A 19,564-nucleotide genomic window follows, 5' to 3' on the forward strand; every position below is an offset into this window, starting at 1 on the left:
TCCTCTCTAGCAATAGTCAAAGGTAGAACTCACATGTTACAGCTGCACTGTTCCCTTCTGCTACATCTTATAGTATCAACTTTGTTAACTCTCAAGATTCTCTTTTCATCTATGTATTCTAAATCATCGGTGATATATATGTATATATGTATACACACACACACATATATATTGTGTGTGTGTTTGTGCTGGTGTGCACACACATGTATGGGTCTATGTATGGGTATGTGTGTATGTAGTATACTGCATGTATATGTATATGTATTCATTCTTTTGTGATGGGCATCTGAATTACATTTTTTAATGCTTGCCAGTGTGTTCACAGAAAAAAATGACAATAAAGGTCATCTTATCTTTTCTTATCTTGAGCCCATTATCTAAGCTTGCACCTATTAGCCAAGCTATTTTTGGACATGGTTTCAATGCTGTTTCAAAAGAACACTCCTGGTAATCCTCAACTTATGACCCTTTGTTTAATGACACTTACAAATCCAGAAAAAAGGGACAACACAACTCTTTAAGATTATGACCATCACATCACTCCCAAAGTTGCCTGATTATAATTCGGGTGCTTGGCGACCAGCTCACATTTACAGCATCTTGCGTCATGTGATTACAATTTGCAACCTTTCCAGCTGGTTTCCGACAAGCAAAGGGAATAAGGGGAAGTTGGATTTGTTAACGACCATGTGATTTGCTTAATTATCACAACATTCACTTTACAACTGTGGGTGATTTGTTTAATTACAGTGGTTAAAATGGTCATAAAATTAGATCCAGTCACAGACAACTCACTTAGTAACTGCATGGCTTAGCATCTATAATTGCAGTCCCAATTGTGGTTGTAAATTGGGAGGTTACCTGTAGAGCTGTGTGTAGAAATAGCTCAATAGACAGGTTGGACGGGTGGACTTGCAAACTATTAGCCAATTTCATAGATGGCGTAAACTTGCCCATTACACACCTATTCAAAATTGTACCACCCATTTAGGAAGAGTAATTTGTGGTAGTTTTCTGATGGGCAGGAAATAACTGGTAAGGGGGAAAACAAAATCCATCAATCACTTTCTTTAATTACTGTACAATAAGTAAATAGAACACTATACTGTATGACCTCATTACTATGGCAGAATAGAGTTTGGCAATCAGGGCAACATGTTTTATATATTCTTACCCCCACCCCAAAAAAACTAGTCTTCAAATGGTAAATGATATTATTTCTATTTTCTTCAAAGTGTAGAAACAGGTCATCCTCCCCCATATACAGGTCCAACTTGGAGTCCTAGTGGACTTGAATACGAGCTAGCAGTGTGCAGCAGCCGCCAAAAAAGCTAATACAATCCTGGGTTGTATAAACAGAGGCATAGAATTGAAATTCACGTGAAATATTAGTGCTGCTTTATAAAATCCTACTAAGATCACACCTGGCATACTGCAAACACACCATACTACAAAAAAGATTTGAGACTTTGGAAAAAGTTCCGAGAAAAGCAGCTAAGATGATTAAAGGCCTGGAGACTAAGCCATAGGAAGAACGGCTACAGGTTTTGGGTTTGGCCACTAGTCTAAAGATGCCATCTAAACAATGGCAAGCCAAGAAACAAGACCTGTATCCAGTTTTGGTCACTATATTACAAAAAAGATGTTGAGACTTTGGGAAAAGTGCAAAGAAGAGCAACTAAGATGGTTAAGCAACTAAGAGCAACTAAGATGGTCACTGCAGCCTCTGCATTTAAGAAATGAAGAGTTATCTAGTTCAGCATTTCCCTCAACCTAGCTTCTAATGAAAGTACACAGTTTCCCGAGCATTTTACTGCAAGATGTGTTAGCGTGGATTTGAAAAGGTGAAGTGGAGGAAAAGAAAAATACATTTTGTGTGTGTATTTTCAGAGCGTGTCATGATGGTGTTTCCTTTCATGCCTGGAGACAAAAATATATGAAGAATGGTTGCAGGAATTGGGTATGGCCAGGCTACGGAAAAGAAGGACTAAGGTGACATAATAGCTGTATTCCAGTATTTGAGGGGCTGCCCCAAAGAAGTGGGGGACAATTTATTTTCCAAAGCACCAAAAGACAAGACAAGAAACAATGGTTGGAAACTAAACAAAGAGAGAAGCAACCTGCAATTAAGGAGAAACTTCCTAACAGCAAAAACAATTCACTGGTGGAATAGCTTGCCTTCAGAAATCGTGGATGCTCCATCACTGGCGGTTTTTAAGAAGAGACTAGACAGTTACTTATCTGAAATGGTAAGGTCAGTGTCGACGAACCTATGGCACGTGTGCTGGAAGCGGCACGCAAAACCATCCCACGAAGAATGTGTGGCCTTGCTGGCTCCTATTCTGCGTTCCTGTGATCAGACACGCACCGGTCAGCTGGGCGTCGCAGGAGCGGCGGAACCCAGAAGAGCAGGGTTCTGGCACACATATGCAGGCTGACACTCAACCTTCTGGGTTGACGTTGCACGCATGCGCGATGGCCAGCTGTTCGTCGAGCACGCTTCCATACTGGTATCCAGGTGTTTGGGTGCTGGCTTGTGCATGCGCGATGGACTGCTGCTCTTCCGGGTATCAGCGCTCCCATGCACGCAAAGGCCAGTGGGGCTGCGCATACCTCGCAGGATGGTTTCGCGTGCCATTTCTGGCACGCAGGCCGGGATGTGGGCACGTCAAAGGTTTGCCATCACAGGTATAGGTTCTCCTGCTTGAGCAGGGGGCTGGATGAGAAGACCTTCAAGGTCACTTTCATATTCTATTCTGTTCTGTTTTGTTCTGTTTGTTTTGACAGCAACAATAAATGAATACATAAAAGGATAATGGACAAAAGTTAATTTCTATTAATTTTTTAAGCTTTTAAGAACACGATCAATGAAAATCCAGAGTAAATTAGTATTTTGGGGTTCATATACAGTACCTTGTGAATATAGTAGCATATGAACCCGGTGTGTGGCGGCAGCCAAAAAAGCCAATGCAATCCTAGGTTAACAGAGGGATAGAATCAAGATCACGTGATGTGTTAGTACCACTTTATAAAGCCTTAGTAAGACCTCATTTAGAATGCTGCATCCAGTTTTGGTCACCATATTATTAAAAAAATGTTAAGACTCTGGAAAGAATACAGAAAACAGCAACCAAGATGATTAGGGGTCTAGAGGTTAAAACATATACAGAGCAATTGCGGGAATTGGGTATGTCTAGCCAAGTGAAATAGGAACACAGTGGCTCAGTGACTAAGATGCTGAGCTTGTCGATCGAAAGGTCAGCAGTTCAGCAGTTCGAATCCCTAGTGCCGCGTAATGGGGTGAGCTCCTGTTACTTGTCCCAGCTTCTCACAACCTAGCATTTCGAAAGCACATAAAAAATGCAAGTAGAAAAATAGGGACCACCTTTGGTGGGAAGGTAACAGCGTTCCGTGCACCTTTGGTGTTTAGTCATGCCGGCCACATGACCATGGAGACGTCTTCAGACAGCGCTGGCTCTTCAGCTTTGAAATGGAGATGAGCATCGCCCCCTAGAGTCGGGAATGACTAGCACATATGTGCGAGGGGAATCTTTACCTTTTAGCCAAGTGAAAAGAAGGACTAGAGGTGACATGAGAGCAGTGTTCCGATATTTGAGGGGCTGCCACAAAGAAGAGGGAGTCAACCTATTTTCCAAAGCAAGATAGGAAACAATGGATGGAAACTAATCAAGGAGAGAAGCAACCTAGAACTAAGGAGAAATTTCCTAACAGTGAGAACAATTAACCAGTGGAATAACTTACCTTCAGAAGTTGTGTGTGTTTTATCACTGGTGGCTTTTAAGAAGAAAACAGCCACTTGTCTGGAATTATGCAGGGTCACCTACTTGAACAGATGTTTGGAATAGAAGACCTCCAAGGCAGGGGCGGGTTTCAAAACCCATCGCTACTGGTTTGCTTGTGGGCCTTGCGACGTTTCTGTGCATGCACAGAAGCGTCCGGGTGGGTGGGCAAAGCCTCCCACCACCACCGCTACTAGTTCGCCCGACCCAGGGCGAACCGGTAGCATCCCACCACTGCTCCAAGGTTTCTTCCAACTCTGTTATTCTGCCTGCTACCACAAACATATTGAGGCAGAGATATTTCCTTCTTACTTTGATTTTTTTTTTTTGCCAAGAGGTTACTGTTGCTCAATATATTTAATAAGGTTTTCATTTCTAAGAAGCTTCCTCTCACCTGCTCTAATGTTTACTCAAGAGATTTTTTGAACTATCATTTTATAACCATAATTGCTATAGTTTTTCAATCTGTTTATAGCTAAACTTGTTTGTGGAACACTTCCCCTTGTTGGACTCTGCTTTATTCATTTGCTGGCAGATTATACCAGATCTTTTGACAAACCATTTTTCTTAACTAATTTCTTTGTTGATTAAAAAAAAAAGATGAAAATGTCACTGCACAAAAGGAAGACAGATGAAATCTAGTTGTCAGTAATAAATAACGAAGCTTTTACTTAAAAGTTGCTTAGAGGACACTTGAACAAACAAACCCAAGCTTTCAGAAAAGAAACGAAATAATCTTTCCTTTTAAACTGAAAGTATTTCATTACAGCAGTGTTTGAAATTTGGTTGCTACCCACTTTTTTCCCCATAGAATGACAGAGAAAGCAAGTGGAGGATCAAATGGATTAGACACCAAGCAAAGCACTTTGGGGCGGAAGATGTTTGAAGCCAAACCACAGACCACATTTGTCAAACTCTTAAGAAATAAAAATGAAGGATCAAAGCAGGAGCCTTTGACAAATATTAACATTTGTCACCTACTATTACTTTTGATGTACTTCTTTTTTAATTTGATAAAGGCAGCCAAGTTCTTTTTTAAAAAAAAGAATCTTTGCACCCTCAGGAAAAAAAAATATAACAGCAATATCACTAAAGCAAGGAATCTAAAATGAAGATAACTCCTTCCACTCCAAATTTAGCCATTGATTCATACATTTTGATGAAAGCCACACCCCTGAGTCTAGAGCTATCCAAATGTATGGGATTTGAAGTACAGCATATCTGTAAGTAATGGTTGAGAATGACCAACATAAAGTATCTCAATAAGATTCTTTATGGATTTTTTTGTTTTTTCTAATGCTCCAATATCTTCTTTAATTAATAACAATTAATTAAATTTAATTCATTAATAACAATTAATTAAATTTAATTAATTAATAACAGTGCAACCTCAACTCAGTAATAAAGACTTCTACTCCAAAGAGTTCAAAGAGACTCATTCTTTATATGCTTATATAAGATGGTAGCCTCGCAGTGCCATCATAGAGACAAAACACAAATTACACAATTTCAGACACAGAGTGTAGCTGATTTTAAAAAGACATTTTGTGAGATTACTGCGTCTGACTTGGAAAGGTTTAAAGTTATTTTTCCCATCTGAATTTCACATACAGTTTTGTGCTATGGGAGATCATTTTTCTGTTTTTAAGCTCAGAGGAGAAAACTTATAAATTAACCAGTTTAGGAGAGGGCTACTCCCCCCACTTGCATAGTCATCCTGATCCAGATATTGCCACAAGCAACCATTGCACTAATAAAATCCTTTGAGTATAAATGTACAGTCTGTGAATTAAAAATTCCTAAGTACGTGTACTAGGATTAAATGCAGTAGCCAATTACTGAGTTGTTGATCTGATTAATATATTTTGACTACATCATAAATGCATTTATTTTCCAGCAAATATTTTGATAATACTCATTTTGCTGCTTATCACACACACATGATGTTTAATAATTTGGCCATAGCAATTTTTATCATGATCCTGCTTAACAACCTGCACATATGTTCAATATCTATGCTGTACATCTACCCATGAATATGGGTCTAATATTCTTAGCATCTGAATGCAACAGGCTTTTCACAAGACTGTTAGATCAATGAATTTACAGTATTTTGTACTTGTGCATTACAGTCACCATGTTTAATATCAAGATCGACTTCCTTTATAAAAAAAAACAAAGTAAGATGCACTCCCAGTAGACAGTTCTTTCTGTTTCTAAGCTGAAAAGCTAAATGGAAAAAAAGTTATTTCAGTCAACTGAGTATTTGCGGTTGGGCAGACTGAATATGAGGCAGAAAGATAGATAATTTCTAGGCTCAGAGATGTGCCTCAGTTTCAACCGGCTGGGCGCCAGTTCTATTTTCCTCACCCTCTCAATCAGGTAGTTTTCAAGCCCATGCTGACATCCAGAGCAGCAGAAATCCAATTAGAAGACTGGGCTCTGCTCCTTGTTTTATGAGCAACTTGATCCATACTGAAGGATTTACAATATATGGTCTAGGTCCTAGGCATTGCTCTGCATTCAGTGAGATGCATAATGGCAACAATAGCTCAGCTTTAATTTAAGAAATCAAGTCTTTGTCAAGGGTGGTAAATCATCTTTAAAACAAACACTCTTAAAGTTTTCAAGATAAAGGTCGTTCCCTTGTAATGATGTGGTAAGATGGAATGCCATGAGGAACTGGGCAAGGATTCAAAGCAGTAAAATCACATTAGGTAAGATTATAGTGGCCTCTGGTTGCTGGGATTTCAGAGAATGTTGGCACCAGGATGACATGCCAGATTATCTTTAACAGGACAATTGTGTCCAACACATATTCTCACCTTCACTTTTGAAAAATCTAACAATATAGCCTTGGGGCCTTTCTAACCTTTCACTGCAGAATTAAATTGTGAAAAAGGAACTGATGAGGGCTGATTGGAGTTGATTGGATACACAAAAGGGAATTCTGAGGCCCTCTATTAATTGTAATGCCATTTCACATGCTGCTGGATTGTTGTGAGCTGCTTTTGATCATATCTGGAGAAGAATTATCTCTTCCAAGCATATTTTTAAGTTGAAAAAACAGAGGCTGTTAATTTTTAAGTCAATGCAATTGCTGAAATCTTCATCATGACCCAGTGGAATAGATATTTCAGCAATGTGTTATGAATGGTATAAAGTATGAATGTGCAGGAAAATGCTTGGGAAAGTCATCAGGAACACCTACAAGGGATTTTTGTTGTTAATGGCATTTCAGGTTTAAAAAAAGGAGGGAAGATTAAATTCTACAGTGATGGCCACACCATTTTGCCTTTTCTGACCTGACTCTGTAGAAATGGCTATTTTCTTTAGTGATGTGTTTGAAGACATGATAGAATAGAATAGAATTTTTTATTGGCCAAGTGTGATTGGACACACAAGGAATTTGTCTTGGTGCATATGCTCTCAGTGTACATAAAAGAAAAGATACCTTCATCAAGATACAACACTTACAACACTTAATGATAGTCATAGGGTACAAATTTAACACTTAATGATACAACACAATGATAGTCATAGGCTACAAATAAGCAATCAGGAAACAATATCATTGTAAATCGTAAGAATACAAGCAACAACGTTACAGTCATACAGTCATAAGTGGAAGGAGATGGGTGATGGCAACGATGAGAAGATTAATAGTAGTGCAGACTTAGTAAATAGTTTTGCAATGTTGTGGGAAAGATTTGTTTAGCAGAGTGATGGCATTCGGGGAAAAACTGTTTGTGTGTCGTGTTGTTCTGATGTGCAGTTATAGTGTCGTTTTGAGGGTAGTGGTTGAAACAGTTTATGTCCAGGATGTGAGGGGTCTGTAAATATTTTCACAGCCCTCTTTTTGACTTGTGCAGTATACAGGTCCTCAATGGAAGGCAGGTTGGTAACAATTGTTTTTTCTGCAGTTCTAATTATCCTCTGAAGTCTGTGTCTGTCTTGTTGGGTTGCAGAACCAAACCAGACAGTTATAGAGGTGCAGATGACAGACTCAATAATTCCTCTGTAGACCTGGATCAGCAGCTCCTTGGGCAGTTTGAGCTTTCTGAGTTGGCGCAGAAAGAAAATTCTTTGTTGTCCTTTTTTGATGATGTTTTTGATGTTAGGTGTCCATTTTAGATCTTGCAATATGGTAGAACCTAGAAATTTGAAGGTTTCTACTGTTGATACTATGTTGTCTAGTATTGTGCGAGGTGGAAGTATGGAAGGGTTTCTCCTAAAGTCTACCACCATTTCTACAGTTTTGAGTGTGTTCAGTTCCAGATTGTTCTGGTTGCACCACAAGGCTAGTCGTTCAACCTCCCGTCTGTATGCAGATTCATCATTGTCTCAAATGAGACCGATCACTGTTATGTCATCTGCAAACTTTAGTAGTGTAACAGATGGATCGTTACAGATGCAGTCATTGGTATACAGAGGGAAGAGAAGTGGGGAGAGCACACAGCCTTGAGTGGGCCCTGTGCTAATTGTACAGGTATTTGATGTGATCCTGCTTAGCTTCACCTGCCGCTTCCTGTTTGTTAGGAAGCTTGTGATCCACTTACAAGTCTGTTCAGGTACCTGTAGCTGGTTTAGCTTAGTTAGAAGAATGTCTGGAATGATGGTATTGAATGCTGAACTAAAGTCTACAAAAAGGATCCTTGCATAGGTCTTTGGAGATTCAAGATGTTGTAGGATGTAGTGCAGAGCCATATTAACAGCATCATCTGTTGATCTATTTGCTCGGTATGCAAATTGCAAAGGGTCTAACAGCGGATCCGTGATGATTTTGAGTGCGCTACTGTAATGAACCAAATTATTAAAGCAATGTGTCCATAATGCTTGATTTAAAGCATCTGTGTTTCCCCCCCCAGATTCTTGGAAAAGCTTGAAAGAAGTATGCCTGCTCCAATTAAACAGCAGTTGTAATTGCCAATGTTTGTAATATCTCTGGCTAGTCAAATCAATCTCCTTAAAAACTCTTTTTGACAAAGGCAACATCTTACTTATTCTGAAAGACAAATATTTTTCCAGTAAAATAGGAAACAATTTTAGCAGCTCTTCTTCACTACTTTGTTATTATATTCATTTGGGTATGTTCAATAGACAATGATACAGACAGATGTTCATATTACAAAGGATCCAATGCTAGAGTGTTCCAACAGGGACCAACATTTTTCTATATTTTATCTTTCCATCTCATAGGTCAGTGATGGTGAACCTTTTAGGGACTGAGTGCCCAAACTGCAACCCAAAACCCATTTATTTATCGCAAAGTGCCAGCACAACAATTTAACCTGAATAATAAGGTTTTACTACCAGTGGCGGGATGGCGGGATTCAAATAATTTAACAACTGGTTCTTCCTAATGGACAGGTGGGTGTGGCTAGGAGTGTGTCATGTGATTGATTGGGCATGGCCAACTCTCCATCACTCATGTGGGTGGTGCCTGTATGAGACAGGCAGGGTTGGGGAGGGAATCCAGGAGTCTCCATTGGGTGTGGCAGGAGGGGAGGGTGGGAAGAAAGAAAGAAAGATCCAACCTCTGTGTCTGTGAGAGTGTGTGTGTGTGTGTGTGTGTGTGTGTGTGTGTGTGTGCTAATGCTGCTGTTCCTTTCACACGGGATCGCCCAGTGGGAACAGAGAGGGATAAGGGGGCAGCAGTGGCTGCTAGCATTGAGGGGAGAGTGCCACCCAGAAACAGGAGCACACCGGAATGCCACCCCTTTCTCTCTCTCTATTCCCACTGCTGCATGATCCTGTGTGAAGAAGGGAGCTAGCAAAGAGGGGAGAGTGAGAGGTTGCTGCTTCTGGGATGAGGGGACCTGGGAAACATCTGGGTCCGGCTCACCCAGCTTCTCTTCCTCTCGCAGCTTTCCCAGTCTAGCTTGACGCAGGCTTCCTCCCCAGGCCCCCATCTGTTCCCCACCCCCTGACAAAGCCAAAAAGCCAGCCCTCACCAGTGCTCAGCTTCACCAACAGTGGGCTTGCAAAGGGCAATGTGAGCTGCACAGCCACCTGCATCAAACTAAACTGGGAGGTCTATATGAGGTTAAAACTGAACATGTGCTGTTCTTCAGCATGATACTACTTGGTCAACTGTCTGCGTGGCATCAATCTCTTGGCCAAGGTGGATGTAAGAATTTATTTTTTATATTGGCTCATCATGTGGGTTTATTTCATGGCAAGGGTAGAACTGGTTTTGCAAGCTTTGGATCGTTTTCTGTTGATCTTCAGGTTGACTGCTCTGCTTGCCATATTGAACTCAAGAGAATAATTGGTGGGATTCAGCCACTTCGCACCTATTCGGGAGAACCGGTTGTTAACTTTCTAAGCAGTTGGGAGAAATTTTATTTTGGTTTTTTTCCACTTTACAGGGCTAATCCTGTAAGGAAGGCAGGAAGGAAACATTCTGGTGGTGTTTCTAGCCTAATCTTTATTGCCCTGCTTACAGAAACTGCCTCTCTGGTTTATCCTTATTACATTGTAATAGCTAAGGCAAAACGCTCATCGCTGTGAGTGACATTGTGTTGGCCACCCCCACATGGTCACATGATCATTGAGCCACGCCTACCCAGCTGGTCATTAGGGCAGAGAACCGTTTGTTAAATTATTTGAATCCCACCACTGAGAATACTCTTTGGCTTTTGGACATGGTGGCTGATTTCCTCTCCTACCCACATTTCCTGGCTCTTTGACTTTATGTTTTTCCCCATTATTACTGATTTCTGCCCTAGGCAGCACCAGATTTTCTTTTGTCCTTCAAAAATCTTTTTTATTGTGACACCTTCCTTGGGATATTACTTGGTCCTCCCTTTGAATCTCAGACTTTGTCAGTCTAGCAGTCCAATCTCTGAAGATTTTTCTTCTTCTATAACATGGCAACTCATTTTCTAATCATTAGGCAGGAATGGGATATGATATAATTGGTGCTACATTTGATCCAGTGTGAATTTGGCACTGAGATTTTTTTTCCTTTTAAATTTGGAAAGGCACTCTATAATCTATATACAATAGAAATTTTACCTGATATGTGACCTCAGTGCTTATAATTTTTAAATATTGAAATAAAGACAGTGTGATCGTGTTCTTAACTACCTCTCTTTTTGTTCAGATTCCTTTATTAATATTTGACTGATTCTGGATGTAATCTTGTGCCAGCTTGCTTCCAAGTAAACATAGAGGTGATTTTGAATGAGTTCTTTATCTATATTTTTCTTATTGAAAAGCTGAAAAGAAAGCAGTGGAGTAAGTACTTAGAGCATACTGGTGGTTAAAACTGGTTGTACAGGTTTATGTGTCTATCCCTGCACAATGTTGCCCTTGTAAAGCTTTGTACTATAACAGGTGAACTTGGATTGCCCTTGTAGTGCAAAGTTTATTTCCTGGACATCCCATTAAAATGGTTTCTTAGACTATTGTAAATAATAAATAGGAGTTCTAAGATGTGACTTAAAATTGTTCTCTTCAAGGCAGGGAAAATAATTATAAAAGCACTCAGAAGCAAATAGCTTGAAGGAAGTCTCTGAATATTTGCTTACACCTAGACAGACAGAATACAGTGAAAACTGAGCTAAAAGATTATTTTCCATTAAAAATAATGGTTTATAGTAGAAGAGGTATTGTGAAAGTTGGACCATGAAAAAAATAGATAAGAGGAAAATTGACTTGCTCGAACTGTAGTATTGGAGAGCATTGCTTGGATAAAAAAAAGCGACAAAGAAAAAAGTTTTTATCTTGTTGCAACTTGACATCTTTGATGGTGAGATAAGTGACATATAAATTTAATAAAATAAATGAATACCCACAGATCTTGCTTATACAAGTACTTCTCATTTAATGACCACAATTGGATTGGCAACTTAATCGTTAAGTGAAGCAGTTCCTAAGTGAAGTTGCAGCAATTTTTGCTTTTACTTTCTTTTGTTTTTATAGACCGTTGAAGGTCATAATGCAAGAACTGGTCACAAAGCTACTTTTTCATCACTATTGTAATGGTGAATGGTTACTAAAATAGGCAGTCACTAAATGAGGATTACTTCAAGTATGAAATACAAGGTTCCCTATTTTATGCTTTGGGAGCATGCTTTTTATTCTTAAAAAATCTTGGAAGGTGTATTTATTTATTTGAAAAATAGCTTCCCACATTTTGATGCAAATGAAGTAATTGACTAAAATATATTCTTTTGGTGATTTCAAAAGGGGTCTGTTCTGTGAGATTTGATGGGATTGAGAAGGAAGCCAATGCATCCTGCTCATGGAACTCATTTTATGTATCAATATATTATACTTCTCCTGTGTTTTGTAAACTAAGAGATTGGTTGATTTCTTTTTGGAAACATGTAAATAAAACTTATTCACTGGTGGGTGAATTTGCTCAATTACAGCAAATCACTTTTTCCAAAGATGATTATCTAATAATGAAGGAGCATGCAGAAAAAAAGAAAATATTTGAGACATTTTTCAATTACAGCCTTGCCAACGTTTTTGGCGATTTTGCATTTATGGTTGGAGGAAGCTAGTTTTAAGGCAGGCTATTTCAATAGTTGCAGGGAAAACTATGTAGGAAATTTTGGAAAGATGATGCAGACTGGTAAAAGAAAAAGTGGAAGTTGAATGCATACATAGTATCAATGAATGATAAATAACTAGATATGAAAAACAATCAATGCCTTAAATGAAGGGGTTTCTTCTACTTCATTAAGGTAATGATGGTGTGGTACTTTCAGTTCAGCACAGCCTGATTATAAACAGAGGGATAGAAATACAAACATAAACAGAGGGATAGAATCAAGATCACGTGAAGTGTTAGTGCCACTTTATAATGCCTTGGTAAGGCCACACTTGGAATACTGCATCCAGTTTTGGTCGCCACGATGTAAAAAAGATGTTGAGACTCTAGAAAGAGTGCAGAGAAGAGCAACAAAGATGATTAGGGGACTGGAGGCTAAAACATATGAAGAACGGTTGCAGGAACTGGGTATGTCTAGTTTAATAAAAAGAAGGACTAGGGGAGACATGATAGCTGTGTTCCAATATCACAGGGGTTGCCACAAAGAAGAGGGAGTCAATTTATTCTCCAAAGCACCTGAGGGTAGAACAAGAAGCAATGGGTGGAAACTCATCAAGGAGAGAAGCAACTTAGAACTGAGGAGAAATTTCCTGACAGTTAGAACAATTAATAAGTGGAACGACTTGCCTGCAGAAGTTGTGAATGCTCCAACACTGGAAATTTTTAAGAAAATGTTGGATAACCATCTGACTGAGATGGTGTAGGGTTCCTGCCTAGGCAGGGGGTTGGACTAGAAGGCCTCCAAGGTCCCTTCCAACTCTGTTGTTATGTTATGTTATGTTATGTTATGTTATGTTATGTTATGTTATGTTATGTTATGTTATGTTATGTTATGTTATGTTATGTTATGATTAGCACAAGCAGCTGATTGTCGATTGGATCGGCCTCCCGAGGAACAGCTGTTTCAGGCTGCAGAGATTGCCATAGCCTATTGCTGCCTCCGTTTTCAGCCTCCGTGTGGCCCATTTTTTGCCCATTCTGGGTGGCAGGGATTGGAATGGGTAATAGGCAATGGCAATCCCTGCAGCCTGAAACAGCTGATCCAACTGACAATCAGCTGCTTGTGCTAATCAGGCTGTGCTGTGCTGAACTGAACACCCTCTTTAAGGGGGGAAAAGTGTGTCTTATACTCTGAAAAATACGGTACTCTTTTAATGAGATTTCATTTGAACTTCAATTCTGCAAAACTGCAAAGAGCTGTCCTGGCCACATTGCACCTGTGATACGTTTCCAGGTGAAAGGGGCCTGCATAGGTGGCTTGTTCACTATTCCATCTATTCCTGAGATAAAAGTGCTGAAAGCCTGAAAATGTTTCTTTATGGTGGCTCCCATCCCTCCAGAACAACTTCATCCAAAGATTGGTTGGCACCTATCTTGGCATTCAACTAGAAAAGCTTGAAAAAAATTCTAACAGAGGGTTTTGACTTATAACTCACTGCAGTGTAAAGTTGGTGCTATGGATGCCACCTCTATTATTTTATTATCCAAATAATTTTATTGCTTGGGGCTTTTTTTTATTTTAAAGTTGAATAGGATTTTATTGTACTTTTGGTTCTATTTGCACTGTAAATTGATGACAACCACAGATTCTGATCTGAGTGTATGCTGTGATGAACCAATCAAGAGAGATATTGAAATGTTATTTTCATCAAGGTAGCATGACATGCCCCCAGAGGACCAGACTCTTTGAAAAGGATACAAATAGCAATTGCGTGCACAGGGGAAGTGTGCAAAACATTTCAGATTCAGACTGTTGGAAGCTCAAAACACTTCATTTTGAGTTCAAAATAGTTATTTAGTCCAACTGTTTGCAGAAATGTTTTGAGTTTGGAACCCATCCAGAATGATCAGAGCAGCCTGCATTGAACAAAAAATAATTCTTTTTAACTCAAAATAGTAGTCCAGGACATTTATGTTTAAAATCAGGCATGGAGAAGTGTTCAGAGGAGAATAATTACAATTGCCTGGTCACAGGGCATTGCAGTGACAAAATGAATGTGTTATTTCCAGACCAGAAGTACTTCTAAAACGATATATATATATATATATATATATATATATATATATAGGTCTTTGGTTATTCGGGTTTTCTCCCGCGTAAAATTTTACGCGGGAGAAAACCCGAATAACCAAAGACCTACATACAAACACCCGCGAAAACCTCAGAAAACATATATATATATATATATATATATATATATATATATATATATATATATATATATAAATATATATATATATATATATATATATATATATATATATATATATATATATATATATATATATATTGTAGATTGGAGCAATCAATGAACCAATGAACATAAAACTCATTAAATGAACATGAATTTCAGCAAATATGGCATGCTTTTTTAACAAATAATATACAGCAGATAATTTTTATCTCATCCAAATCTACCTAGCTACTTTAGGCATGTAATCCAGTCTGAAAACACTGGAACACCTTCTTATCTTTAATATATTTACACTCCCATTTTACAGATAGGGGACAACTAGAGAGAACACAAATTGTATTTGGTTGAAATAATCACTGAATGGAAATGATTTGTGAATGCTTGCTGGAGAGAAGGAAATAAAGATCCAATGGCAGCTTTAACATTTTAATAGACCCTTGATTTTTTTTAAAGTTGATATGATCAGGGAAGTGACAAATTCTGGCATATCTATACAAAAGTTACAGAAACACTTTGGTGGGGGGGGAACCAACAAGAGCATTTTATTCACCTTTTTTTCACACAAATGAGTTCTGCCTGCTTCTCTTTTAAGTTTTTAAACTTAAAGTTCCCTTAACCTGCTCATTCAGGTTATGAGCAAAATTCTCTGTGGATGCCTGTTTTCACAAATAAAAAGGAAAAAAAGGAGAAAAGAGAAAGAAAAGCTGCTTTAAGAGGCATTTGCAAAACTGGACAAGAATTTCCCAACCAGCTTGCATCTCTGAAAAGATAAGCTCTGGTCAACTGAGCCCCAATTCTTCTGTCTCCACTTTGTGATATGTTTTATGATCTCAGACACAGCAGATTGTTAGCCTGCAATGTTTGGAAATAGTAGATGATTAAACCTTCTGGCCAGGTGTAAATGCAACCTTTGTCTTCCTCAAGCTGTGTGAGAATTACCTCCTTTCTCAAAATTCCCACCTGGCATTGGCACCTTGAGCCTTAGAAAATAACCCCATCATATAGGCAAAATCTAACTTTACGATATTTCTAATTTATTAATATATCAGTTTGGATTGTTCTGAGATTCAGGAAAAGTGCTGAACAAGCCACTGGAAAAAAAATACAAAGAATGTGCCCTCGGAGTTGTGTATCCCCTCCTCCACTAGGGAATTTTGTTCCAGGTAAATAATAAAAAGTGTAATGATTTACTAGGCTTTTAAAGTGAACTGAAGGTAAGTTTGCATTGCTTCTCCATCTGAATATTCACTCTGCCCCCTTCCCCCCAGCACCATATACACGTCCATCATTGTCATATGACATTCTCTTCCTAATCTTAATGTATTTTTGTTCCTTAAGAATTTGGCAACATTTAGAATGTTACCTTGGGAGTCACAAAACAATGATGTTGTTTCATACAGAAATGTTGACATAGACCATGCAGAGTAGTTGCATGTCTCTGTGTCAAGCCTCTTTCGTTTCAGCCTTCAGGTACCTTTAGTAGTTGCATGGCAGAAAGATCTTTGTTATTTGTTTTCCTCTCCTTGAAGTAGGAAGTTTAATGTTGGGAATATTGCATTTCCTGGAACTGCCTTGTCAAGATTGGAATTGCAGACGAGGAGCCCTGATTGTAGCGTTGGAGATGAATCAAAAAGAGAAGGACTGGGAACATCATCTTTGATATGATAGGATAGTGATCTCTTTTGGGAATGTTCTCTTTGAATACAAGCGTATGAAACAAATAAGGTTTTACCAGTAGAGATATGGGTATTCTGTATCCAAGTCCTGTCTCTGGCTTCCAAAGCAATTGCCAGAGTATATGGTGCCAACATTATCATTCTTATATTGGGGTGGCTTTAAAGGGCAGTTTGTAGCTTGCCTTTTAAATGACCTTCAAAACCCACAAGTCTTACAAGATAATCTGCCTTAATTATGTGCCCTTCTTTCCACTTTTTATACTTGTCCTGTTCATCTTTCAGTTTATCAGAGATCTTTGTGCAGCCATGCTGGTTTCTTTTGAGATCTCTTATTTTTCTTCTTCATTGGAATTGTGCTAGACTGGGCTTTTATAATCTCACTTTTCAAAATTTCTCAAGCTTCTTGGGTTGTTTTCCCCTTGAGGATTCTCATCCATGGAATCCTTCCCAAGTTCTCTCTATGTTTATTGAAATCAGCTTGGTTAAAGACTCTAGTTTGACTTTTTCTATTACTTGTGCTTGCATAATGTGGAATTCTAAAATTGTATGGTCACTCCCCATCAAGTTTCTTGTAATTTCTATCATTTCTTCTCTGTTAGTGAGAATTAAGTCCAGTATGTCTGACCTTCTAGTTCCCTTCTCTACCTTTTGGGAGAAAAAGTTGTCTGCTAGGTTTGTCAGGAATCTGTTTGATCTTCCACTTGGTGCAGAGTTTTTCTCCTGGTTGATCTCATGGTTGCTAAAGTCTTCCATAACTATTGTGGTGTGCTTCCTACATACCTTAGTTAACTGATTAGCAAAAAGTTCATCTATTTCCTCTGTTGGGTTGGTGCCCTGTAGTATATGCCTATGACAATGTCATTCTTTTTTCATTTTATACGGCAAATGCATTGAAGATGGTTTTCATCATTGTTTGATGGTTATTTCTTATATATAGTGAAACTCCACCTCCTTTTTTATTGTTTGTTTCTTTTAAACAATTTAAATGGTTCTAGCTGTATGTTCCATTTATGGGTTTCATCCCACCAAAGTTTCTGAAATGGCAACAATATCATATCTATCCTCATACCCCCATGTACTTGGATTTTTAGTTCATCCTGTTTATTCATCAAAACTTTGTGCATCACTGGACCCTATGTTTATTTTCTGCCTAAACTGTTCTGTGTCTGAGTTCCCCAGACTCAGTGTTTTAAATCTTCTGTGTTTTAAATCTAAAGTATCTAATTAAGTTTCCTCACTGAGCATCTCTTTTATTCCCTCTGCAAATGAATATTTGAATGAGCCAATCATTCCAATCAGTCAGTATTACAAGGTTTAATTTCATATTTGAAAGAGTAAAAAAAGGATTGCCTCACATGGAAAACGATAGAAGCAAATGAGGCCACTCTTAAAATGGCTAGCTGAAAGCAGACACAAAATGGCTCCATGTTATATTTAGGCCACAAGTTCCATTCTTTGTAGTACAATAACCTTATTAATATTAAACGATCCTTGTGAATGTTCTTCATAGCTGAAAGGAATATATTTTATGCTATCTGAACAACCAACTGGGCATTTAGCCATGAGGGGTGATGGCAGTTGCAATGCAGCGTGAGTTTTTCATCTCCTCCAATTCTGCAATTTAGCTCCAAGTTTTTAATCTATTATTTCCAAGTAAGCAAAGCAAAACTAGGCAAATCTGAATGCTGAAAGCTGTCAGCTACATAAGCAATGTCAGTGGGAGGACCAAATATCACAGAGATGACAGCCTGTCAGAGTCAGAGGATATATTTTGGCCCAGTAGTCAAGTTAGTGAACGTTCTCTACAGTTCATTGTGTCCTTGGCTCTTGTGATAGGAGTGAGGACATTCAAGGGAGCCAAGCCCTCCAGCTGAACTAGGCAGAGCATCCGTATATGTCTTTATTCCCCTCCATATAGCTTTTCTTTTCCCTTCAAAAATGCACACCCAGAACATTTCCACTTTTCTCCCTTCTTCCTTCCCAAATCACTTTTGCTTTATTCTTAAGGGGCTTATATACATGAGTTTAAACATTTGGTTTTTCATTTTGTCTTGGCAGTAGTACAAGATGCTGGGAGTTGTGCCATGTTTTCACTCCCAGTGAATGAAAAACGTGCATCATCCTGATAAGAGGGTGACTGTGGAACCCTGGAAGGGAAGCCAAACAGAGCCTGTATGCCCTGGGCTATCGTGGTTTGTGAATAAAGAACAAATCCTAATATGTCAAGCTGACAAGGTTTTCTTGCAAGTTTAATGGCAGTTTCCCTTCTGGAACATACAACAGCAATGAGATTCTTTGATACATTCTAGGTTTTGGTTTTTGTTTTTAGTTTACTTTATTGTCATTGCAGCTCGTACAATGAAATTAAATGCCATCTTCAGTGTACATTATACATTAAAAAAACTCACATCCTTCACATTCTATACAATTGAATTGAAAACCCTGATATTGCATTAATATTGCATTATACAGTAGAATTCAATATAGTTACTGCTCTGGGATAGAAGCTGTTTTTCAGCCTATTTGTCCTTGGTTTTATTGTCCTGTACCATCTGCCAGATGGTAATAGTTCAAAAAAAGGGTGCCCAGGATGAGATGGGTCTTTAAGAATGTTTTGAACTTTCTTAAGGCAGCAGGAGCTATAAAGCTCTTCCAAAAGGGAAGCAAAAGACTGAAGAAGACCATCTAGCCCAGGGACAACAGAATTGGAATCATTTGGAATATAGCTCGCACAATTGTTTGCAATTAGCTAGTTGGCTGGGGCTGATGGAAATCACCCAGGTTGCTAACTCCAATTCTATTCTAATCCCCCTACCCAAAGCAAGAAATCTAAAGTCAATATCTCTCTAATAGATGAATCTCTAGCTTCCCCTAAATGCCAAAATAATGTGATCTGGTACATTTATGTCTAGGAAAGGCTTCAGCTAGGTAGTGATGGCAATTATGAATACATTTTTAATATTTTTCCAGAGCAAACTGGAGGGAAAAAAGCCCAACTCTCCAGATATTTCCTGGCCAATCTCTTATAATCAGTTCTGGAGCAAGAGTTCTTCAGTTCACGGTGATGATTCAGCTCCAGCCATTCCTTTCTGTTGTTCCCATGGAAGTTGGTCATACGGCTTCCCTGGTTACCTAGACTAGGAATTAGGCTTGAAGAAAGTATTCCAGAATTCTTTAAATAGGAGTAACAAATAAAATCTCAACAGAAGCAAAAAACAGCAACATCTTACTGTAGTTTACACTTAATGGCCAATGTTATATCTCTTATGGCTGTGGTTTTTGTTTTGATTCTTTTAATATATAATATATAAGTTTTCATATAACCCT

The sequence above is a fragment of the Ahaetulla prasina genome, chromosome 3 (genome assembly GCF_028640845.1).
Source record: "Ahaetulla prasina isolate Xishuangbanna chromosome 3, ASM2864084v1, whole genome shotgun sequence".
Lineage (NCBI taxonomy): Eukaryota > Metazoa > Chordata > Lepidosauria > Squamata > Colubridae > Ahaetulla > Ahaetulla prasina.